Source organism: Carassius carassius, chromosome 26, assembly GCF_963082965.1.
Source record: "Carassius carassius chromosome 26, fCarCar2.1, whole genome shotgun sequence".
Taxonomy (NCBI): domain Eukaryota; kingdom Metazoa; phylum Chordata; class Actinopteri; order Cypriniformes; family Cyprinidae; genus Carassius; species Carassius carassius.
Window position 1 is genome coordinate 27,716,950 of NC_081780.1, and position 25,782 is coordinate 27,742,731.

At 43.9% G+C, this 25,782-nt stretch overlaps 2 long non-coding RNA genes across 2 annotated transcripts; one reads left to right on the top strand and one right to left on the bottom strand.

Annotated features, from left to right (window-relative positions):
• Positions 1-1,892: 1,892 nt before the first annotated feature.
• On the top strand, positions 1,893-20,572 carry LOC132106181 (uncharacterized). Its single transcript, XR_009424051.1, has 3 exons — positions 1,893-2,089; positions 6,187-6,462; positions 20,198-20,572. It is a non-coding gene; the product is annotated as an uncharacterized LOC132106181 (long non-coding RNA).
• Positions 20,573-20,888: 316 nt separating this feature from the next.
• Positions 20,889-21,477, bottom strand: LOC132106199 (uncharacterized). Its single transcript, XR_009424070.1, has 2 exons — positions 21,302-21,477; positions 20,889-21,235 (listed from the first exon to the last, which is right to left on the bottom strand). It is a non-coding gene; the product is annotated as an uncharacterized LOC132106199 (long non-coding RNA).
• Between the last annotated feature and the right edge of the window lie 4,305 nt (positions 21,478-25,782).

Consider the following 25,782-nt stretch of genomic DNA (forward strand, 5'->3'; position numbering starts at 1 on the left):
GGATTATATTGGAACCCGCGGAAAATGCCTTTTTCAACGGACACTTTCCTGACGGTGTTGAACTCAGCTCGTAGTCGGACGGTCTCAGCTGAAAGATCCTGGGCGAAAAAAAGTTTGTTTCCTTCGTGTTCGATATTACGTTGTTTTGTGGAACGGAAAACAAACTCCCGGTCTTGGAAATTCAGGAATCGGATAAGGACTGCTCTGTACTGGCTTGGCTTTGGAGGTGCCAGGGTTCGGTGAACCCTCTCAATGACAAAGGATTTGTCGGTCTCAAGCCAGCGCGGCAGCGCCTCCCGAATGTACTCCAGTAACGGCCGCTGACCCTCGGTGCCTTCCCGGAGGCCAAACAAGCGAAGGTTCTTCCTGCGGCCCCGGTTCTCCAGGTCGTCAGTCTTTGCCTCTAGGTAGGATATTCGCTTCATGGCGTTGTTAAGGTCGACCGTGCTCTTTTCCAGGAGCTCCTCCGCCGACATGATTCTATTCTCAGCTTCCTCCAGTCGAGTAACATTAGTGGCTACATTTTGCTTCACCTCCGTCATGTTTTTCTCCAAAGCAGCGATGGACTTACTTATTTCACCCATACGATTATCTATGCTGTCCAACTTGGTTCCAAATCCACTGAACTCCGAGTGCAATGACCGAAGTTCAGCTAACACCGTGGTAAGATCACACATGCTATCCGTGCTAGCAGCCCCCACGTTGTCTTGATCTGCTGCCGAAATGTCAGTTTTAGCTGGTTTTTGGGAACCGCGTTTTCATGTGAAAATATCACAATCCTTGAGAGTAGCAGATTTTGACATCTTCCGATTCAGTTTACGCTTCAAAGGCTGGGTTTTTTAGAATTTTTGATGCAGGCTACATGGAGCATTCACTTTAAGCTGCCATCTTGGTTCACGGCTCTATAGCGCCCCCAAGTCAAGTCACATTTAATGATATTTAATTTTAAGTTACATAACTTTTTAAGTTATGCAAAAGCATAGAGTCAGGAGTTTTCTGAATTTAATTCTGTACCTTCAGAAGATGTTTGTTCTTAAGCTGCTCTGTGTAGATTTGTTTCTCCATACCAGTGCCAGCCTCACCATCAAAATAATGCTCCTTAAAAAGCTGGAAACAACAACAGAAGAAGTTATTATTATGGTTGGGTATAGATTGTTTTGTTTTTTTACAAATACTGGTGCCATATCGATACTTTTAAAACTGTAAAGTGGCAAAAACAGTGCCAAAACGGTGCCTGAACTGAAAAAAGGGGTTTTAAGACGGTTATTTATCTTTTGCTAGAGTGTGTCAGTAGGAAATATCAGTTTCCATTTCCAAACATTAATTTTGCCATTCATTTGAATAATAATCTAGTGAGATTTTTGAATGCACAAGCAATCTGACAACAGCCGGTGCTCCACACAGAGATCTGAACTCAACATCATCAAATCTGTCTGTGATTACAAGAAGAAACAGATGAAACTGAGACAAACTAAATCCGAGCACCAAAACCTGTGTTCTGATTCGGTTCGGTTCATATCGGTTACATACTACAGGTACAGGTTTCAGTACCCAACCCTAGTTAATATTAAAAGTTCTGGGGAAGGCAAAATTTACTTTAAAAGATAATTATATCGGTCAAAATTCAAGCGTAGCCCTAGAAAATCAGCAGAAAGATAAATGCCTTTTATATTATAAAATGAATTTGTTTTGGATTGGTGTATAAATACAAATGTGCAATCAAGGTAAGTGTCATCTTTTGTTTTTATTGGCCATTGATGCTTCTGCCTCAGTTCTTTAATTGGCCTCTTTGTTGCTGATAATCAATAACGGAGTTTAATGTGAATGCACCATGTGCACCATGTGAAGTGACCATGATCTCTGTGATAATGAGTGTTATTGTTCTGCTGATTGGATTAGAGTAGTTGAAAATCTGGGTACAAACTGTTTTCATCCTTTATATTCTAAAGACGGCCTCCTGAAGTCTGTATAAGGTTCAGAGATTCACTGCTTTAGTGAACACCATCTCAGTCAAGATCCTGATGAATATTTCACACAGTCTCCTGATCTTCTCTTCTGAGTTTCCTTCAGGTGTAACTGGATATTGCAGGTATTTTGTTTTCAAATTACTGTCTTTGGACAACTTTGATTAACTTTTTAACTGAATATGTTTCTATGTTTTTTTGCCAGTTAAAGAAACTGAAATGGTAATAATCAATTAACCATACTCATTTATACTGCAAAATCAAATTTATACAAAACTACTCGTATAAAGAACATTACTACTGAAATTACTAAGCTCAAACACAGACCACCTTTCTGTCCAGTCCTTATAGATGACAGATTTCTTGATTTTCAGTGCATTTGTTATTCATAGATAGCTAATATGAAGAAGAAAATGACGTTTATAAATCATTTTACAATAATTGAAATCTAGCAGCTTGATAGGTAACTTGTGTATATTCTAATCACATTTTAGCACTGATTATATACTGCTAGTTTTGAAGGGGTCATATGATGTTGCTAAAAACAACATTATTTTGTGTATTTGATGTAAAGTAATGTGTTTGTGGTTTAAGATAAAAAAAAACATTTTCCATTTACTGTACTTTATTATTGCAGTCTTCGCGCTGTTGCACCTTTGATAACTTGAGGCTTATTCTGCAGCATTTATATAAGATTTTTGACAGATTTTGTCACAGAGCTGTTAAAACTATTATACTCATCAAGTGAATGAATCACGTTTGTGCTGAATTCTTATTACAAAGCAAAAACAAACACACTTCTTCGATCCATGAATGTTTCTCTCAGTTAATGAGCGCAATGTCATCTCGGAGACCGAAGCACGTCGTAGCAAATCAACACATGCTGTTGTGAATAATTAAGTGAAGCATCTTCTCATAGGATAAGAACACGCAATCTCATCAATAATTTAATAGACCCTCTGAAGTCGATTAACGCTTATATTCGCGTTATGAGGGATTTTTCTCCTGATAATCCGGAAAATAACTTAAATTACACTTTCAGTTTTGATCGTACAGATAAGAGCAATACATCAATCGAATCTGTAAAGGGTCTACTTTTTTTGTATACAGACATAATAACAACAAAACTTTGTGCACGAAAACAAATATTCTGTGATAAAGTAATCCATATGAAAACAATGCGATGTCCGTTTTTCACGTCTCCCTTCATTATCTTCTAATGTGACCACGCCCCCGCGCTGAACGTGCTATTCAGATTATAATAGGCTTGTTTGAGATGCGCCTTGCCTCGCCTGAAATGTAGTCGAGAGTAGGCCGCTGCAGTAAGAGGAGGGGTCAAAAAAGACCTTTGAAGTCGGGCACTTCCTGAATCTCGCTGTTTTGTCGACTGCAAAGATCAGCAATGGAGGAGATCTCATTCACGTTTTTTATTGCAGACGAAGTGGTCGTAATCGATATACCACTGTTTTATCATCATGTGCAGATCATGTCCATAGTATTTTTCCATACTATGCAAGTCAAAGCTGTTTTGTAGCAAAAATTCTTCAGAATTTCAAGCCAGACCCTCACACTTCTCAGATGAAACCACACAAAGATGAGGCATAATGGCTAAACAGTCTATTTAGATATGTATGTGTACATGTATATTTTTAATGGAATGATTTATTAATTCACACAAACATACGATAGAATAAAGTGAAAATTACAACGGGGAAGAATTCTAATTAAGAAAAAAATTAAATAAACGTCCTAATTTTTAACTTCACTAGGTGTGTTTTGTTTTTGTTTAGTTCACATTTAAATATAAACAGAGGTGGGTAGTAACGAGTTACATTTACTTCGTTACATTTACTTGAGTAATTTTTTGGGGTAACGAATACTTTTCGGAGTATATTTAAAGATGGGTACTTTATACTCTTACTTGAGTAAATTTTTGGGGGAAAATCTGTACTTTTACTTCGTTACTTTGGGCGACGCTCCTCTCGTTACTTTATCTTAATGCAATAAATGTTAGGTGCTTCAGTTTATTCCAAACGTGCCGTCTACTTTTCTCTGGGCAATGAGCGATGCCCTTTCGCGAATGATTCATTCTTTTGAGTCAATTCTGTTCAAAGGCTTGATCAAACCAATTGGCAAACGAGTGAATTGGTTCATGAATCAGTTTGAATGAGTCGTTCAGTTCCCTGCCGCACGCGCTGAGCGTCTGAAGTGGTTCACTCGGAGTTGTAACGTTTAAGAACAGAAAGAGCGTTGAAAACGTGGCTGGAACTGCACTGAATTGAAATCTGCAAAGGCTATTATTTGCTAACGATGGAGATCCTTATTAGATGAACACCGCGTGTGCTGTCTACTGTTTAACACGTAATAACTTGGGCTGCATTCGATTACAGTACACGATACCACTGACATTAGTTTGTTGTATGTGTGTGGCTTATAACAGAGGGGAGTCAAGTTGAATGCAGCTTCCAAAAGACAAAAAATAGCCGATTAAGATTGTATTAATTTTAATATAATCACACCGGCGTGAGTACGTTCAGCAAGTCATATAATCAGCTGCTAAATTCAGATCTGTGATCGCTTGCTGGCGCTGAGCCAGAGATAGATGCGTTCATGCAGCGCTGCGCATTATAACCAATCACACATGATTCTTTTGAGCTTATTAAAGCATTGGCCAATCAGAGGTGTTCCGATGAGTCATCGCTAAAATTCCGGTTCTTCCTTCACTCGCTCACTGACTGAATACCTCTTTCTGGCGAATTCTCTCGTCAGAAACAACAAAGTGCAGATGTTTGTACGAATCTTTAATTAAGATATTGATTTCACAGTGTTAACAGTTTCAGTGATTTTAATGGGAGTTTCTGAGAGTGATTGAAATCTAGACTGTCAGTGAAAATGATCTTTAATAATGTAAATGTTATTTGCTCTCTTTCTGAACAATGAAAGATTAGTAGCAATATTTATATCACATTAACTTTCAATGTTAAATTCACATTTAATATAAAGTCAGTCATATTAAAAATATGTTATGGTATGACACCTATATCTTTTACTTAAGTAAACAGACAGGGTTTTATAATAAATTACATAAATTGGAGTAAAGGCTGATGAAATATATACATTTATACACGCACACATACATTAGTGATAGTGAAGTGACATTCAGCCAAGTATGGTGATCCATACTCGGAATTTGTGCTCTGCATTTAACCCATCCGAAATGCACACACACAGAGCAGTGAACACACACACACACACTGTGAGCACACACCCGGAGCAGTGGGCAGCCATTTATGCTGCGGCGCCCGGGGAGCAGTTGGGGGTTCGATGCCTTGCTCAAGGGCACCTAAGTCGTGGTATTGAAGATGGAGAGTATGTATGTAATGTAACTACATTACATACATTTTATCTATATATCTAAATAAAAAATAGGCTCAGTATATATGACCCAAAGTAACTAGTAACTAACTACTTGAGTAGATTTTTTATCCGATACTCTTTTACTCTTACTCAAGTAACTATTCAAGACTAGTACTTTTACTTTTACTTGAGTAAATATTTCTAGAAGTACTTTTACTTTTACTTGAGTACAGTTTTTGGGTACTCTACCCACCTCTGAATATAAATAAATAAAGTCGTGTCCTCTTTTGGAAGGCCAAACAAAGTAGCTTAGCTTTCACAACGAAACACACAGTGACTCCACAACATGGCGGTGGCAACAATGAGAATAAAAGTAATGCGTTCTTTCTGTGTGAACATCTGGGCTGCGCTATGCAAATCTTCCCATACAGTGACATAGACGTGGGGGCGTGTTTAAACGAGGCGTTTTAGGGGGGTGTGGACGAGCCTCAATTTTTATAAAGAATATCTCTTTGGGTTTGAGACTTTAGTCTTTACAACTTCAGGGATCTTATCGATTCACCAACAGCTTGTAACACTTCAAAGAGAAAGAAAACTTTAAATTGATTTTAAACATTTTAATCAAAGATTTTCATTTAGACAGCCAATCGGTGGTTTTAAACTCACTCTGATGTCACCTGCTGCTCAAAACAGTGCAAATGCAACCAGAAATACTAAAAGTGTAATGAATAGTTCTACAAACCAACTGTAAATGTTTTTGTGAAAGTAGAATCTTGAATATTAGCCTACAAATCAGAAAATACCAAATAGAAAACTTAATACAAATGTGTTCTTAGTGCTAGTTTTTGTTGTTTTTGTGTTTCAGGCCATCACCAATCTCTCTGACTGACTCCCTCACAAGTGTGCTGACTACTAAACTAGGGAGCTGATTGAGACACAACCAGAGATTTAGTTTTTTTATTATTATTATTGTCACCTCAACAGGACAAAGTGTCTAAACGCACAGAAAAACCCCTGCTGAAGCGGCTGAGATTCACGTGACACACGATTATAAAGATGGCGTTTATTAAAGAGGGGAGTGAAGAAGTGAAGATTAAAGAAACATTCAGAGTTAAAGAAGAAGATACTGAGGAACAAACAGGTTAGTTTTCTTTCTGAACTCACTCATTTGATCGTTATTTAAATGAAATAAATTATAGTCTTGAAGAATGTCATGAGCGTCCTTTTATGACATGGAGCGGTTCGCCTCGTGAACGGTAGACAAGGAGCTGTTCTCCTAGCTGTCCTATCATGGAGCATGTATTTTATCATTTTTGCTTGGGATATCAGGGATGCTTGGGATTTCATTTTATAGGAAAAAAAACAGCTAAACATTTGATATTCAGATTGTCAAATATATGTAAATAAATGTTGTTGAATGTTAAATTTTAATGTGCATAGTTGTTAGTAAATTTAGTGGCTATGTACGCCATGCAGTTCCCTTTCAAGGGAACTTCGAACTGCGTCCTCTGAGGGGACACTATGGGGAACACCTCGTCGTGACCCGTGTCTGAAGCATACTTTGAAAAACGCCAACGCGTTGGCCGGCGACAGCCTCTGACGTCACTACCAGCGCGACTATAAATACGCGCCCGTAGGACCCGTCACTATCTTCTTCGTCTTCAGTTGACTGTTTTGTTTGAAGCGTGCATCTGAGAAACGAAAAACCAAGACGGTAAGAGCGATCTATTACTGTTTTCATCATGGCTTCCACTAGCAAGGCGTTTAGACAGTGTGTGCATCCGTGTCAGCGTTATCTGACACCCGATGACACACACACTCTTTGCGTCTCTTGTTTGGGCGAAGAGCACGCGCGCGATGTCCTTGAGGGGGCGGTCTGCGTGCACTGCGAGCGTTTCTCTCTGAGAAAGCTCCACTCTCGTTTGTCTCTCTTTTCGAGGAAAGAGGGACAGCCATCTGGATCCCGCGGCTCAGGTCCCGCCGTTGCCGAGGCACGGAGGAGAATGAGCTCGTGGGGATCACAAATGGATCTCGCTGAGGAGTGTAGAGAGGGACCTTCCTTTTCACACTCTCCGGCGGCGAACGAGAGCGAACTTCGGAAGGCAGATGTGGTATCATTAACCCATTCTGACACTGAAGTTAGTGCTCTGCTGGGTTCTACCCAGGAAGAGCAGGAGATGTCTGAGAGTGGTGAAGAAGCTGAGGCTGAGCCTTCTCGATCCTCCTGTCCCGCGTATGAGGAGCTGTTAGAGGTTATGGATCGCGCCACGGCAAAATCAGATTTGCCATGGAAGCGTGCCAGCAAGGTGGCGCCACGAGGTCGCCTCGCTGAGCGGTACTTGTCTGACCATAGCCCTCCAGCCCAGGTGAGCCTTCCATTCTTGCCTGACTTACATGCAGAAGTCGAAAAGGAATGGAAGAGGCCGTTTTCCTCTCGCATCCACCGGTTTCAGCATACGAGCTATGCTAATATCGAGGGCTTGCATGAGAACGGCTATGAGAGGATGCCCCCTGTAGAAGAGACGCTGGCTTGCTATCTCTCTGTGGGGCAAACGTCCTCTCTTAAATCTCCCGCTTTGCCATCTAAGCCCCTCCAAGATACATCCCGCTTAAATGGCAGGTCATACGCGGCAGCTGGTCAGGCTGTGGCTTCACTGCACACGATGGCGGTGCTCCAGGCCTACCAGGCTGACCTGCTGAAGGACCTGGATACAGGTGAGGGCCTTTCACCTGACCAGGTAGCCGAGCTGCGCCGCACCACAGACCTCTCTCTCCGAGCTACCAAGCAGGCCGCCTCCGCCATGGGCAGGTCTATGGCGGCCATGGTAGTGACGGAGAGACATCTGTGGGTGAACCTGGCTGACATCGGGAAGGAAGAAAGGGGGTTTCTTCTCGATGCTCCGGTCTCGCCTTCTGAGCTTTTTGGTACCTCCGTCGAGATGGTGGTCGGGAAGTTCAGGGAGGCAAGGGCGCGCTCAGCGGCCTTTAAATCCTTCATTCCACGAAGGTCCAGGTCCGAGCCCGAGCAACTCAGGGGTCCTGGCCCATCTCGATCTGAGGGTCGTAGAGGGGCGCAGAAGGCTAGTGTTGCGGCTCGCGCTCCTCCCCCGCCTAAGGGCAGGGGCAAGAGGAACCGCGGGTCACGGAGCGGTAAGCAGGGTCTGAGGGACGTGATTCGGACGAGGCAGCGTCCTCGCCCGGGTCAGAGCGGTAGGATGACCTAGTAGCTCCGGATGTTTTTAACCTCTGTTTTTGTCCTCCCCTGCCTAATTCCCCTGTAGCCACCAGCTTTCCACCTGATCGAGGTTAGGTGGACGGTCTCTCACATAACAGTCTCCTTCTGGACCTATGATGTTTTGGTTGGTTCTATGTTCATAGCAACCGCCTTACTGACGGTCCGGACCAGAAGGGGGCGCCCCGCAGCGGGACTCCAGTACAGGAGGGTGGGTGAGTAGGTAACCCTTGCTCTACCTGTTTATGGACGTTATGTTGCTGGTGGTTATGTGTCTACTAACAATCTCTGTGAGTTTCCTTTACAGTAGCTAGGTGGCCAAAGAATTGGCACAGCACTGCAGGGAATTCCATAGATGTCCGGCCAGGTCACCCTGAGGGGCCGCCTGGCGCATCCGGGGAGGTGGTAGTTACGGCAAGAAGCTCTGTATTTACTGCCTCAGGTGATGCTCCCCTCGTCTAGAAAAGAGGGTTGGAGCTCACCGCTCCCGTGCGATCCAGCGCCTCTGCGATGCTTAGGAACCTCTCTGTACACACGCTTGCCTGTGTACTTTCTCAAAGCCACATAGTGGTCAGTGTGCACGTTAACGCTTTGCGCACTGTCTGAAATCCACGTAAAGTGGTAAGTGTGCACGCAAGACTCTGCGCACTTTCTGAAATCCACATAAAGAGGTAAGTGTGCACGCAAGACTCTGCGCACTTTCTAAAATCCTGTATGGTAAGGGTTACGCGCTCCGCTTCGTTCCCTTTCTTGGGATGATTCGCCCCCGGTGTTCCTTGGGCTTCATCCAACCAGTGTGTATTTGTTATGCACCTCAAGCATCGCTTCCCTCAACATGAGGGGCTGGGTGGTCTCCCACATATTGTGGTTATCAGGTGGTAGGCTTCATCAGGCCTCCCTGATGGTGAGCTCCCATATACGGTGGTCGCCAGGTAGTAGGCCTCACCAGGCCTCCCTGGAGATTTGGCTCCCACATACTGTGCGTCTCCACTAAATAGCATGTTGTGGCTTTTTCAGATAGTAGGCTTCACCAGGTCTCTCTGAAGACGAGCTCCCACATACTGTGGTTGCCAGGTAGTAGGCCTCACCAGGCCTCCCTGGAGATTTAGCTCCAACATACTATGCGTTTCCACGGAATAGCATATTGTGGCTTTTTCAGATAGTAGGCTTCACCAGGTCTCTCTGAAGACGAGCTCCCACATACTGTGGTTGCCAGGTAGTAGGCCTCACCAGGCCTCCCTGGAGATTTAGCTCCCACATACTATGCGTTTCTACGGAATAGCACATTGTGGTTTTCAGATAGTAGGCTTCATCAGGTCTCTCTGAAGACGAGCTCCCACATACTGTGGTTGCCAGGTAGTAGGCCTCACCAGGCCTCCCTGGAGATTTAGCTCCCACATATTGTGCGTTCCACTAAATAGCACATTGTGGTTTTCAGATAGTAGGCTTCATCAGGTCTCTCTGAAGACGAGCTCCCACATACTGTGGTTGCCAGGTAGTAGGCCTCACCAGGCCTCCCTGGAGATTTAGCTCCCACATACTGTGCGTTTCCTAAAAAACGAGCTCCCGCGATTTGTGGTTGTCAGGTAGTAGGCCTCACCAGGCCTCCCTGGAGTTGAGTTCCATATTGCTTCCAGTTTCCACTGAGGTGGTTATCTGGTAACAGATAGTAGGCCTCTCTAGGCCTCTCTGTAGGTGAACTCCCACATATTGTGGTTATCAGGTAGCAGGCTTCACAGGCCTCTCTGAATGTGAGCTCCCACATACTGTGGTTGTCAGGTAACCTTTCAGTACACATGCTTGCCTGTGTACTTTCTCAAATCCACATGGTGGTCAGTGTGCACGTTAACGCTTTGTGCACTGTCTGAATCCCACGTAAAGTGGTAAGTGTGCACGCAAGACTCTGCGCACTTTCTGAAATCCACGTAAAGTGGTAAGTGTGCACGCAAGACTCTGCGCACTTTCTAAAATCCTGTATGGTAAGGGTTACGCGCTCCGCTTCGTTCCCTTTCTTGGGATGATTCGCCCCGGTGTTCCTTGGGCTTTATCCAACCAGTGTGTATTTGTTATACACCTCAAGCATCGCTTCCCTTATCATGAGGGGCTGGGTGGACTACCCACATATTGTGGTTGTCAGGTGGTAGGCTTCATCAGGCCTCCCTGATGGTGAGCTCCCACATACTGTGGTTGCCAGGTAGTAGGCCTCACCAGGCCTCCCTGGAGATTTAGCTCCCACATACTGTGCGTTTCCTAAAAAGCGAGCTCCCGCGATTTGTGGTTGTCAGGTAGTAGGCCTCACCAGGCCTCCCTGGAGTCGAGTTCCATATTGCTTTCAGTTTCCACTGAGGTGGTTATCTGGTAACAGATAGTAGGCCTCTCTAGGCCTCTCTGTAGGTGAACTCCCACATTTTGTGGTTATCAGGTAGCAGGCTTCACAGGCCTCTCTGAATGTGAGCTCCCACATACTGTGGTTGTCAGGTAACCTTTCAGTACACACGCTTGCCTGTGTACTTTCTCAAATCCACATGGTGGTCAGTGTGCACGTTAACGCTTTGCGCACTGTCTGAAATCCACGTAAAGTGGTAAGTGTGCACGCAAGACTCTGCGCACTTTCTGAAATCCACGTAAAGTGGTAAGTGTGCACGCAAGACTCTGCGCACTTTCTAAAATCCTGTATGGTAAGGGTTACGCGCTCCGCTTCGTTCCCTTTCTCGGGATGATTCGCCCCGGTGTTCCTTGGGCTTCATCCAACCGGTGTGTACTTATTGTACACCCCAAGCCCCCTCAACTTGGGGGGGCTGTGTGGGCAATTCTCGGGTAGTTCAGCAGCGCTCCCCTTTTCTGAAAGTGTCACCTATGAGCATGCTGCTCGGAGCTCGGAGTCTTCCTCTCTTGGGAGACTGATTCCCGGTTCTTCAGAGCGCTCCAGTACCACATACTGTTTGAGACGCTCTGTGAGAGCAGGCATCCTGCTGAGGCAGGGGCTGAGGCCTCCAATTGCTCTGCTCCCGGGCCATTCTTCTACGAGCTGCTCTGACAGAGTCCCACGAGAACCCCTCCTTAGAACAGTATTTTAAATCCATGTTATGGTAAGTGTGCACGGGAGTCTTTGCGCACTTTCTAAAATCCACATTGTGGTAAGTTCGCACGCTAGTCTCTGCGTTCTTTCTAAAATCCCTAGATGGTAAGGGCTTCGCGCTGCTGCTTCGTGCCCTTTCTTGAGTTGGTTTAAGCCCCATTCATCTTGGGCACCACTCCACCTAGGTATCCTCGGATACCTATCTAGAACAGGGTGCCGCTACTAGAGTGCTGTGGGGACAGCCCTTTCGGCAGGTTTTTGCGAAAGCTAGCAGTAGCCCCTGTGTGACAGGCAAAGACTTGGTAGAGGAAAGTGCCAGGCTCTTAGCCGTATCCCTTTAAAGGAATCTCTGTGATTCCAAGCCTTTAGCTCTACCCCGGGCCAGGGCCCTACAGGATAAGTTGGGTATGTAGCTTAGGCCTTTGGCCGTAAGGGATAATGTCATAAGGCAGCCGTCAGACCGTCCCAGGGGCGACTCCCGGTGAAGAGGAAAGCGGTAGAGTTGGTACTTAGTGTTTGCCATGATTCTGGTCTGCACTCCCCTCAGCATGGCGGCGTGGGTATACTGTTCCCCATAGTGTCCCCTCAGAGGACGCAGTTCGAAGTTCCCTTGAAAGGGAACGTCTCAGGTTGCGAATGTAACCATGGTTCCCTGAGAGGGAACGAGACACTGCGTCCTCTAGCTCCCTGCCATGCTTCGGACGCAAGCTTCACGAGGAAGATAGTGACGGGTCCTACGGGCGCGTATTTATAGTCGCGCTGGTAGTGACGTCAGAGGCTGTCGCCGGCCAACGCGTTGGCGTTTTTCAAAGTATGCTTCAGACACGGGTCACGACGAGGTGTTCCCCATAGTGTCCCCTCAGAGGACGCAGTGTCTCGTTCCCTCTCAGGGAACCATGGTTACATTCGTAACCTGAGACGATTTTATTTACATCATGTGAATTAATAAATTTTTCCTGAAAGAAATAAGTGACATAAAACTAAGTGCCTTTTAAACAGGGAGTATATATACAATGCACAATTGGTGAAAGAAACAATTAATTATTGGATCAATATTGCTGCTTGCCCACTTTAAAACCATCCAGAACTTTAAACCATAAGCAGGTTTACATTGAACTAATCACTTTAATCCTAGATTTACATTAGATTTAAGATGAACTTAAATCCTGTTGCACCATAACTTAAACCTCAGATTTAAATCTGGAATCTGAATCTTTAAATTTACTTTAGGTTTAAATAAAATGAAATGCACATGCAATTAAAGGGGTGGTTAATTGTGATTTAACTTTGATAACTATAATAATTATAATAATAATTATAATAATAATAATAATAATAATAATAATGCTTTTTATTTAAGGCGCCTTTCAAACCACTCAAGGTCACCGTACAAAAAGTAATAACAGTAACAATATTAAAACAGAAAATAACAGCAAATAACAATGTCAATAAAAAACAGCAATAATAATAAATAAATAAAGAATAAAAATACTGGACTTGAGTGCACAAAGTAATCATAGAAGATAAGCAGTTCTGAATAAATGAGTTTTAAGTTTGACTTTAAATTGAGCTAAAGAGTCTGAATTACGGATGTTGACTGGGAGAGAATTCCAAAGACGAGGAGAAACACGACTAAAGGGCCCTATGGCCCATGGTGGTTAGGCGAGCTGAGGGTGTATGTAGGAGACCCAGTGAAGAGGAACGGAGAGTTCGAGAAGGGGTGTAGGGATGTAAGAGGTCTGAAAGGTAAGGTGGAGCAAGGTTATGAAGAGATTTGTATGTGAGGAGGAGAATTTTAAATTAAATCTGAAAGTTGATAGGAAGCCAATGTAGGGTAAGTGTACCCATTAAGCCCACCAAAATCTAAGTTTAGGTTTTTTTCATAGATATTGACATAGTTTATAAGAAAAATAATTTGTTAAAATGAAAGATTAATCTCTCATTTGAAATTGTATTAATTAGTCAATGTACATTTTAGAATATAAAATTAAGATAATTTAGGAATAAAGTCAGAAGTCTAGCATGGGCTTAATTGGTACTTTGGCACCATTTAAGCCCGCATGTGTTCCAAATAAGCCCACATCATGAATGATTTAAAAGTTTATTGATTTTAAAGAAGTAAAACAACAATATAATTTTTTCAGTGACTGTATTTAAAATATTCCTTTTTTACTAATGGTTGCCATAGTACTCATCACCTGTACCAATAACATTCAACATGGAAAACATTGGCTACAGAACATTTCATGAACAAAGAATGCAATCATTTGCAATTACTGTTTTGCGACTGAGCTTATTTCATTGATTTAAGTTTCTTTTTGTAGAGGTTCTCTACTTCATTGTGGTTTTTCAGGTAAAAAGGGCCAGCACCCTCCAGGATTTTTGAACAGGTGCTGTAGTTTTTCCTTTTTGCCATTTTCTCACTGAAAACAAATGATACACATTAGCAGACATCTATTAGGCCTATATAATGGTGCTACACAGTGTTTAATTTTTATCAAAATATAGTTGTAAATTAAGGTACTATGGAAGATAAAAGCAGACAAAGAAATGTTATCATTTAGCCTAACACTTTCATACAGAAAAGTGATCAAAGTTTGTAATTTGAGGAATTCCTCATTGAAACACATAAGGTGGGCTTAAATGGTACCACTGTCAGTAATGGTGAAAAAAGACATTGTTTTCCTTTAAAAATCTAAGATTTGTTTAAAAAGACATGTATGGAGCTTAAATATAATGTGGACTAAGCATAAGAGTTATTTTTATTGAGCTTAATTTAATTTAAAGTTTTTTACATTTAAGGTTAGCTTGTGTTCGCTATAGTTTGCATGCGTTTTGTGGCACTGTACCATTTAAACCCATCTTTAAAAAAAGTTAATTTATGAAAATAATCTTCTCTACAAAACAATTTATGATGTATTTATTGGTAAATTAATGTATAATTAATCACAAGACATTTAATGTTTGTAGTTCACATGCTTAATTCTTTGGCAGTCTATCTTTCTGTAAGGATAATGATTTGACCTAGAGATTAGCTTTGAATGCAAGCTAAGAAAACTCATCTTTCCATTTAAAGGAAAATTATATAAAATGATAAAGTACTATTTGTTCATACACAAAAAAACAATACATTTATCTCTTATTTGACACAATATCAATGTACTTAACAAAGAAATGGCTGAAAATTGAAGAAATGTCTTGATTTCTGAAGAGTGCCAAAACACCAAAGTTTTGGGGTGACTTTGTGTGAGGTAACCTGAGACAACTTGCACATGGGTGGGGCTAACTCAACATTGACAAATGTGATTGGTATGCAATAAAAAATGTCAGAGAAGTAACAAATCACTGGATTGGTTAAAATAATGAGCGGCAAAAAATATGATTTTGTCTTTTTTTTTTATTTGACTTCAGAGTTGATGGTGGGCTTAAAGGGTACATGGGCTTAATGGGTACACTTACCCTAGCTGTTGAAGTGATGGGGTGATGTGTTCAATTGGTGAAGTCCGGGTTATGATACGGGCTGCAGAATTCTGAATCAGCTGGAGTTTATGAAGAGATTTGTGTGGTAGACCAGATAATAGAGAGTTACAATAATCGATGCGGGAGGTAACAAGCGAATGAACAAGAATAGAGGAACTATGTGGAGTGAGAAATGGACGGAGGCGAGCAATATTGCGGAGATGAAAATAACAAGACCTGGTTATATTATTCATATGAGCATCAAATGATAGGGTACTGTCAATGATGATCCCCAAGTTCCTAGCTTGGCGGGAGGGAGAAATGGAAGAACCATCAATGGATAATGAAAACTGCATGACTTAGAGAGAGTAGAATTAGTACTAATGAGGAGTACTTCAGTCTTACTGGCATTAAGTTTGAGGAAATTGGCAGAAAACCAAACATTTATTTCATGAAGGCAGTTGGTAAGACAGGCGGGAGGGAGAAATGTGGGCTTTGTAGAAATGTAAAGCTGAGTATCATCGGCGTAACAGTGAAATTTAATACCGAATTTTGAAAAGATATTGGCGAGTGGGAGAAGGTAAATTAGGAACAATAGGGGGCCCAGGACAGAGCCTTGGGGGACACCACAGCTAACAGGAGAAGGTTGGGAATGAAATTTATTTAGTTGTACAAACTGTCTGCGGTTTGAAAGGTATGAAGTGAACCAGGCATAAGGAATACCAGTGATACCAATGCCAGATAGTCGATGCAAGAGAATACTGTGTGAAATTGTGTCAAAAGCTGCACTCAAGTCAAGTAGAACAAGAATAGATAACAACCCGCCATCAGCAGCCATTAACAGGTCATTTGTACTCTCACTAGTGCAGTTTCAGTGCTATGCTTAGGACGAAACCCTGACTGAAAACACTCATACAAGTTATTATTACTAAGATGAGCACGAACCTGTGCTGCCACTGCTTTTTCAAGAATTTTTGAAATAAATGGAAGATTTGAGATAGGACGGTAATTATCTAAATTATTTGGGTCTGCACCAAGTTTCTAAAGAATAGGGGTTATGGCAGCTATTTTAAAAGATGATGGAATAATGCCAGAGCTAAGAGAAGTGTGAATAATACGAGTTATAAGAGAAGATAAAGAGGGAAAACAGGCCTTTACCAAATGAGTTGGTATAGGATCAAGTAGACATGTGGAAGAATTAGATTTATAAATTAACTGAGAAATTTCTTCTTCAGATGGCAAGTTGAAAGAAGAAAGGAAGAGGAGGGGCAAATTAATTGAGACACTGTGTGACGAACTACAGTAAGGGGTAGCCAAAGAGGCCAATTGTTGATGGATGGTAGTTATTTTGTCATTGAAGAAAGACATAAATTTATCACATTGAGCAGTGCAGTACAGGTGTGCAGGAAGTGTGTCAGGAGGTTTCAGAATACGATTAACAGTTGAATACAGTGCTTTAGTATTACCATCTCCAGACTCAATTAAATGTGAATAGAGAACATTTTTGGCAGCATAAAGAGCATCTTTTTAAAGATGAACATGTTCACTATACAGCTCTCTATGTATCATAAGACCAGATCGTTTGTAAAGGCGTTCCAAACGCCGGCCTCTGGTTTTGAGCTGGCGAAGTTCAGGAGTGAACCAGGGCGCAGAATGGGTGAATGATACAGTCCGAGTTTTAAGAGGTGCAAGAGTATCAAGGAGCTGCTGTAGTTCAAAGTTGTAAAAGGAGACCAAATTGTTAGGAGAAGTGAGCTGGTCACTGAGTGGAAAATCAGCAATTGCGGCAGTCAGAACAGAAGGGTCGATCTTTTTTATATTCCGAAATGACATCAAATGTTGTTGTTTGGATTTAGAGAGTGTAACATCAGCATTTAAGGAAAGCAATTTATGGTCAGATATGGGTATTACATCTGCAGTACAGTCCCGAGGTGTGACACCTGAACAGCAGATGAGGTCCAGAGTGTGGCCTTTAGAGTGAGTTGGAAAGTTCACATATTGTTGGAGACCAAAACTGTCTAAGCAAGAATTGAAATCCCTTGTGAGTGGCTTACTGGCAGTATCCGTATGAATGTTAAAATCACCCAGGAGAATAAGATTGGGTGATAAGGTACACAAATGGGTTAAAAATGCACAAAATTCACTTATAAAAGTATTGCAGTATTTCGGAGTCCGGCAAATAACAGCTAAAACGGTGTGGGTGTTGGACCGCTGATGAGTAGTGCAGCCGATTCAAAAGAAACATAGTTTTGTACAGACAGCGGGGACGTTTTATAAATCGAATAAACACTTTAGTTAGTGTGTAATGTTTCTGTTTCAGAATAAACAATGTGTAAACTTACAATGCTGAAAGTTTTAAGTGTTAGTTCACCCAAAAATGAAAATCTGTGAGATAGAGTATTTGCATAGCTTTTGACCTTTCCCTTTAGGTTCTGCCTTCTAGCATGACATCATTGGTCTGTCATGTATATGTCACGGAGTGACTTTGTAAGGGCGGAACTAAAAGAATGGAGATTGGTTCCGCCCGGACCATAATCCTCAAACACCGGTCACTTCCGGGAACTCCGGGGAAGGAAATTAGGGTTTCATTGATCGCAGGTGGCTAGATGAACGGGGCGATCGCGGATTGGGCAGTGTGGAGAGAGGGAGGAGTATAAAGAGGGCCTCAGAAACTGCAGAGAGGAGTTGTTTTATTCCAGCCGATACGGCGAGTGAGTTGGAGTGTTTGGGCAAGGGCAGCGGAAAGAAGGCGGAGACAAGGGTTTGGCAGAAACAGAAACCGGGCTGAGTATATTGGGATGTCTATCTAACTGTGAAATGCTCTATGGACATGTGTAACGAATTCTGAGTAGTTGAGAACAGGAAGACTCACCGGAAATATCGCTGAAGGAGGCCCTTTGTGGACAGGTCACGTGGCAGTAGGAGAAGTATCCAGGAGCTGGAAAGAAGAGGGAAAAGAGACCTCGTGTTAGTAACGGTGTGAGTACTCCAAACCATCGTACAGCAGCTTAATTATCTGGAGTGAACTATCTGTTAGCCTTTTTGTAAGTTTTTGGCATAGTAAGTGAGCGGCCCCACCGTGGAGGAGGATTGTGGGTGAGCCGGGACCAGGAGTGAGAGAAGACGTTGGGGTGTCGTGGCGGCGACGTTCAAATCTGAATATTCTTTGCATCAGTGTTCTCACGATTTCCAGGACGAGTCTTTGGTCAGACGGGGGGGTTTGACCCTAAATTCACCAAGAGTGTGTGGAGTGCAGTGGGTGAGCCTCTGTCCTTTGCTGTGAGTGTATACACTTGAAAATTGCAGTGCTGTGCTGTATTTGTGTCGTCAAAAACCACCTTTCAGGCCCGACGAAATCCTGTGGAGGAAGTGAGTACTGAGGCGGGCGAAGAAAACAACATCTCTAATTAGATGCCGTCGATGACATCCTGACCCTTCTACCCCGCGTAACGGAGGTGGGAAACAAATTCAAGTAAGAACAGTGTGGATATAGTGGGAAGTATTAATGGTGAGGAGTTGGCTGCTGGAGCAGGAAATCAGCTGTGCGTGTATTATTACCTGCTGTGGAGTTCTTCAAAGGTTCGCCCCTGTCTAGAAGACTCACCCTGTTGGTTGGCAGAAAGGAGAGGGAAGCGTTCGACCTACCCAGTGTAGCACTCCCTGGGTGTAACAACTTACCTGTGTGTGACATCAGCGGAGGCCGTGTTCGGCCCAACGCAGCAGCAGCTTTCGACCTGCATCCCTATCAGCAGTTGGTAAACCTCAGAAAAGGAACGCCTGACGTCTATTTCCCCAAAAGGTGTGAGTAACATCCCTTTCTGCTTCCCTGTATATTCACCGTAAGCTATTGCCCAAAGCTAAAGCCAGCATATTGTGTTGTACACTCGCCTGTATGCCCCAGTGAAGCCCTAGTTACATTTGATGTACTTACCTTATGCCTAAAGCTAAAGCCAGCATATTGTGTTGTACATTCGCCTGAATGCCCAGAGTGAAGTCCCAGTTACCTTTGATGTACTTACCTTATGCCCAAAGCTAAAGCCAGCATATTGTGTTGTACACTCGCCTGAATGCCCAGAGTGAAGTCCCGGTTACCTTTGCTGTACTTACCTTATGCCCAAAGCTAAAGCCAGCATATTGTGTTGTACACTCGCCTGAATGCCCAGAGTGAAGTCCCAGTTACCTTTGATGTACTTACCTTATGCCCAAAGCTAAAGCCAGCATATTGTGTTGTACACTCGCCTGAATGCCCAGAGTGAAGTCCCTGTTACCTTTGATGTACTTCCCTTATGCCCAAAGCTAAAGCCAGTATGTCCAAGTGAAGCCTCAGTTGTCTTTCCTACAGACTTACCTGTGCCCCGAGCGAAGAGCCAGAGGACTGGACATGGACGGTGGACAGAGGGGCCAGTCATACTGACTTGTATGTTCTTGTGCAGATCTAGCAGGTCCCTTTGAAGTGTCTACCTGCACGTCGACCCGTTACTCAGGATACAAAAACTGTGAACACCTCCCGTACACTTACCAGTACGGTCTCAGTCGGGTCCCAACAGCCATTGTGCAGCTCCACCAGCATCTGGACGACTGGGAGTCCAACCCGCTGGGCCGCCTCGGAGTTCGCCACGGGAAGCAGCAGGTATACACCGTGCATTCGAACTCTAAATACTTACCAATTGTATCTGATACGTCCAGGAAAAGGAGAGGGCCCTGGGCAGCTGTCCTGCAAGCTAGACCAAAGGGGCACTCGTGAATAAGCCGATTGTCGTCACATAGCCAGAAGGAAAGAGGAGTGAAGGACTTACCGAGATCTCCCGTGGCGGAGTCTAAGAGATTTGAGATTGATACTCCCCCAATTGGAGAGTTGGATTTTAGCTTCCCTCCCCCTCCCTTCCCTATACCTTTTTTTTTAGTAATTTAATAAAGCTGTTTTAATATTTACTTACCGGCTCTCGTGTGTCTGGTCATTGGGGTGTTCTTGGGACCTCCTCGAGGTGGAAACTAGGGAGGGGCGTGACTCACGACACCTGTGGTCCGCTCCGACCTGTGACATATACAAACATTTGTCAAACTGCATCTCAAAAATCTTACATTTTTCTATTTTTTTCATCTTAGACTTGATGGTGCTGAAAGAGGAGAGTCAAAAACTAAAAGAAATGGAGGAGAAAAATCAACATGATTTTATAACTTTAAAAAAATCTTTTAGTGGCTCACAGACTGAAATAACTTCAAGAAAAAAGGATCAAAAGACGGGAAGGAGTAGTTCTTGCACCTGCCAACTGTGTGGAAAGTGTTACAGTAAAACAGATTTTAAAATACACATGAGAGTTCACACTGGAGAGAAGCCTTATGCCTGCCAACAGTGCGGAAAGTGTTTCAATAAAAAAGAAACTCTTAGAAACCACATTAGAGTTCACACTGGAGAAAAGCCTTATGCCTGCCAACACTGTGGAAAGGGTTTCAGTCAAACATCAGCTCTTTTAAAACATATCAGAAGATATAAAGGCACTCTGGAGAGAAGCCTTTTACCTGCCAACAATGTTTAAAATGTTTCAACCGGAAAGCAAGCCTTAACAGGCACATGAGAGTTCACACTGGAGAGAAGCCGTTTATATGTGGTCACTGAGGAAAGAGTTTCAGACATTAAGAAGCCCTTAAGTACCACATGAGTTTTCACATATGAAAGAACAGTTTTCCTTTTTCAGAAAGCCGCAAAACCACACCAAATGCTGTGGAGGCATGTGAGAAGTGAGGATTGGCGGAGAACATTGTGCCACACTAACAACTTATAAAACTATAATTGTAATTGTTGTCTTTGAGAAATGTTCTTTTGTATTTGAGGTATTACATTCTCCAGTTAGCACAAATCAACAGAATGTGGACACATGCGTGGTGTATTTTACCTAATCTAGTATTCTGATTTATTATAGGCTTTTTATTATATAAATAAACACCAGAGACTTACGCAATCTTTCTGTCTACTTAATGCAAACAGCTAAAACAAACAAATATTATAAAAGTGAAATTCCTAGTAATTCCACTAATTCCATAATTGCAATGGTCTATTTTTCTATTGAAATAACAGCAAAGTGTTTTTATTCTGCGATCACAATCGTAAACAATATACCGTATTTTTCGGACTATAAGTCGCACCTAAGTATAAGTCGCATCAGTCCAAAAATATCTAATGACGAGGAAAAAAACATATATAAGTCGCACTGGACTATGCTGCATTTATTTAGAACCAAGAACTGAGCAGCATAGAGCAACCTCTCTTATGTGTAGATGGTAATGTTTTCTTTTGGATAATTTCTCTTGGTTCATGTCAAATTAATTTTGATAAATAAGTCGTACCTGACTATAAGTCGCAGGACCAGCCAAACTATGAAAAAAGTGTTACTTATAGTCCGGAAAATATGGTAGTTGATATCTCGACAGAACACTGCCCGGCTGAATGGCGCTTTCATTTTTACCGCTAAACTCCAGATTTTTTTGTTTTTCAGATCTGCAATTCAGTTCAGACACACTCTCGATTAAAAACACATCTCTTTCGCCAAGCATTCAAATAATGCATCTCATAATTTGTGACTGCAGTTTTATCTCATCAAATACACATTCTTATTCTTTAGCTTGGATTAAACTAATTAATTTTACTTTGTTGGAACAGCAGCTCTGCTAATGATGTCTCTATTTGTTTCTCTGTTTTGCCACGGGATTTATATATGATTTACCGTATTTTTCGGACTATAAGTCGCACCTGAGTATAAGTCGCATCAGTCCAAAAATATGTCATAATGAGGAAAAAAACATATATAAGTCGCATTTATTTAGAACCAAGAACCTAGAGAAAACATTACTGTCTACAGCCGCAAGAGGGCGCTCTATGTTTTCAGTGGTAGACTACAGGAGAACTGAGCAGCATAGAGCACCCTCTGGCGGCTGTAGACGGTAATGTTTTCTCTGGGTTCATTTCTCTCGGTTCATGTCAAATTAATTTTGATAAATGAGTCATACCTGACTATAAGTCGCAGGACCAGCCAAACTATGAAAAAAAGTGTGACTTATAGTCTGGAAAATACGGTACCCAAGCTCCAGTCTGGATCCAGAACACCTGAGAAGTGATGATGCCCACCCCTCAGAGAACCTCAGATGATGTTAAAGTTGCTTTGAAATGATTTGTATCGTAAAAAGCGCTATACAAATAAACTTGAATTGAATTGAATTGCAATTAGGAGCAAGCATGTGCACATGGTTGCCAGATTGCTTACAATAAGCAAATCACAGCTGGCAGAAAACGTATGAGTTTAACAGCGAAGCTCTGATTTGGGGATTGTAGCTCTTAATATCTGGCAACCGCAATGAAAGCTTGTGTAGTAGAGGTGTGTAGAGCAGTCTGCAATAACATTTTGTCTCCTTTTTTTTTTTTTTTTTTTTTAAAGGTTTTTGGTAAAGTTTTTATCTTTTTTTAAAAGATAAAATAAATTTTAACATTTTATTCTCTGCAAACTCGTATAGTCTTATTTGTCATTTATTGACCTTACTGTCATCTCATCTTAGTCATGAGAAAAAAGCTTGTCAACGAACATTTTTCGACATAGTAATCATTCATGAAATAAACACTAGCTAGTATGCCTCTTGAGATCAGGGGAGTGAGGTTTTCCCACACAGCTCTTACCAGCGTTGAGGATGCCCTCGTCGGGGGGCTGGCTAACAGGTTAAAAGTCACCCCCTTAAACCTCATTCAAGTCTGGGTCACGGCACCAATGCATCCCATCAGGTTCTACTACTCTCACTTGTTTCTAAGGGGGATTCAAAATGGTGTTTTCAGCATTGGAGGCTGGCAAAATATCAAGGATGCAGAGGTGGACAGGAACAAAGTAAATTTACTTGAGTACTGTACTTAACATTTTCAATGGCGAGTTTAAAATATTCTAATAGTCCCCCCAGAGTGAGTTTTTTTTAAGACGACAGTTAATTTAGAACGTTCCCCTTGCTGTGTCCATGGAGCCGTGTCAGGCATGTCACATGACACACCGCGTTTACAATAACACTGAATGACAGATGGATTGCTTTTATTTAGTTTTTCCTTTTATTTACAATACTCACAAACTTGCATACCATGTCATGAACAATCTCATATTACAATTCATAAATATGGGTGTGGCGGGGGAGGTGTGGTTTAGCGAAGTCTGCAACGGGAGAGCGAGTGAGGAGATGAGCGGCGGTAAGTGGTTCAGGTGAGAAACAAGTAAAGCTGGATCTCGTTGCAGTGATTGGCGTGGGGAACCATCATTTAAGGAGCGCGACAGCTGGCGAAGCATGAGAGAGACGGGTACTCGTGAGAGAGCAAGAAGCTGGAAAGTGGCTCACCAAGGACGACAGTAGTGACTCCAGAGCGAGACCCGCCCGCCCACATGCCGCTCACCAAGATGGGTCCCGCCGACGATCCGGAGGCTTTTCTGGACCTGTTTGAGCGGACGGCAGAGGCATGTGGGTGGCCGATGGACAGCTGGCCCGTCCGGGTGATCCCTCTGCTGTCGGGGTAGGCCCAGAAGGCGGCCCAAAAACTACCTGTCCCGAACCTCCTGGTCTACGTCGAACTCAGACGAGTCATCCTCCAGAGGGTCGGCCTCAGCCCAGAACAACATCGCCAGCATTTCCGGTCGCTGGAGCTGGCCGAGGCGGGCCGACCCTTGGTGTTGGCGCAGCAGCTCCGGGACTCGTGCCGCAAATGGCTGCTGGCCGGGGACGGCGACGCCGAGTCCATCATCAACGCGGTGGTGCTGGAGCAGTTCGTCTCCCTCCTCCCAAAGAGGACCGCCCAGTGGGTCCAGTGCCACCGCCCTGCGTCGCTGGATCTGGGCGAGCCCCTCCCTGCTGTCTCTCTCTCTCTTCCCCTGTCTCCCCTTCCCCCCCCGCTCCGAAATCTCTCCCTCTCCCTAGGGCCCGTTGGGTGGGACCACCGAGGGCTGCACCCCGCTGGAGGGTGGCGATGGAGCCTGCGGCCGGGGCACGAGGTCCCGCACGAGGGATGGCTGCACCCCCGCGACGGGGGAGTGAAGACCCTCCGGCTGCTTCCCCACGTCAATTCCCTGAGCCACTTCCCGCCACTGGGGCCGCGGGGAGACCCGGGCCAGCCTGCTAGCGTTGCGGGGATCCGGGCCACTTTGTGGACAGGTGCCCGATGATGGAGGTGGGGACTCTGGTCCGGATCCCGGACGACCCGCAGGCTGCCCCCGATCAAGCCGGGCTGTACCAAATACCTGTGAGTATTAAGGGGGGTACCTATCAGGCTCTGGTGGATTCAGGTTGTAACCAGACCTCCATCCATCAAAGCCTGATACAATCCGGGGCATTGTATCAGGCTTTACCACAAAGTAAGATATAACCCAGCTGTTAGTACCACGGAGCCGTCGGGAAATGCTTTTCCAGACGGCGCATTGTAATCCTATGGCAGGGCACTTAGGAGTAGCAGCAACACTAAATCGTCTAATGACCCGATTCTTTTGGCCGGGCATTCACGAGAACGTGCGCAGGTGGCGCGCGTCTTGTCGGGAATGTCAGTTGGTAAACCCACCGGCCGTTCCAAAAGCGCCTTTGCGCCCTATTCCTCTAGTGCAGGTCCCCTTCGAGCAAATTGGTATGGACCTGATCGGGCCGTTAGAGCGATCCGCAAGGGGACATCGTTTCGCATTGGTTTTAGTGGATTACGCGACACGGTATCCTGAAGCAGTGGCGCTCCGCAACATCTCGGCAAAGAGTGTGGCGGACGCCTTGTTTCGTTTAATCTCCCGCGTGGGAATCCCAAAGGAGATTCTCACGGACCAGGGCACCGCGTTTATGTCACGTACGTTAAGCAAATTGTATGGATTGTTGGGCATTAAAGCGGTGCGTACCAGCGTCTATCACCCACAAACGGACGGTTTAATCGCACATTAAAAACCATGATCCGGAAGTTCGTACAAGAAGACGCGAAAAATTGGGACCGTTGGCTAGAACCCCTTTTATTTGCTGTGCGCGAGGTCCCCCAAGCCTCCACGGGGTTTTCCCCCTTCGAGCTTCTCTATGGACGTCAGCCCCGGGGGGTGCTAGACGTCCTGAGAGAGACTTGGGAGGACGGACACTCGGATAGCAAAAGTGAAATTCAATATGTCCTTGACCTGCGTGCAAAACTCCATACACTGGGGCGGCTCTCTATGGAGAATTTGCTCCGGGCCCAGGGCAGACAAGGCCAGCTATATAACCGGGGAGCTAAAGTGCTCGTATTACTGCCAACCTCTAGCTCCAAATTGTTAGTCAAGTGGCAAGGACCCTTTGAGGTCACATGGCGGATAGGAGATCTCAATTATGAGGTAGTACGGATGGATAGAGGTGACTCACGGCAATTCTACCACCTCAACCTCCTTAAAAAATGGAGCGGGGGGGGGGTCAGTGTTGCTAGCAACGGTAGTGAGTGGGGAGGAGGATCTCGGGCCAGAAGCGATTATTAAAGGAAAACCCCTCGCACTGGCCCTAGGAGGGGACCACCTCTCGCCCTCGCAGCTCACTGACATCACGCAGTTGCAGGTAGAATTTGCGGACGTGTTTTCGCCCCTACCCGGTCGTACGGACCTGATTCATCACCACATTGAGACAGAGCCGGGTGTCGTAATTCGCAGCCGGCTGTATAGATTGCCTGAACACAAAAAAAAGGTAGTTCA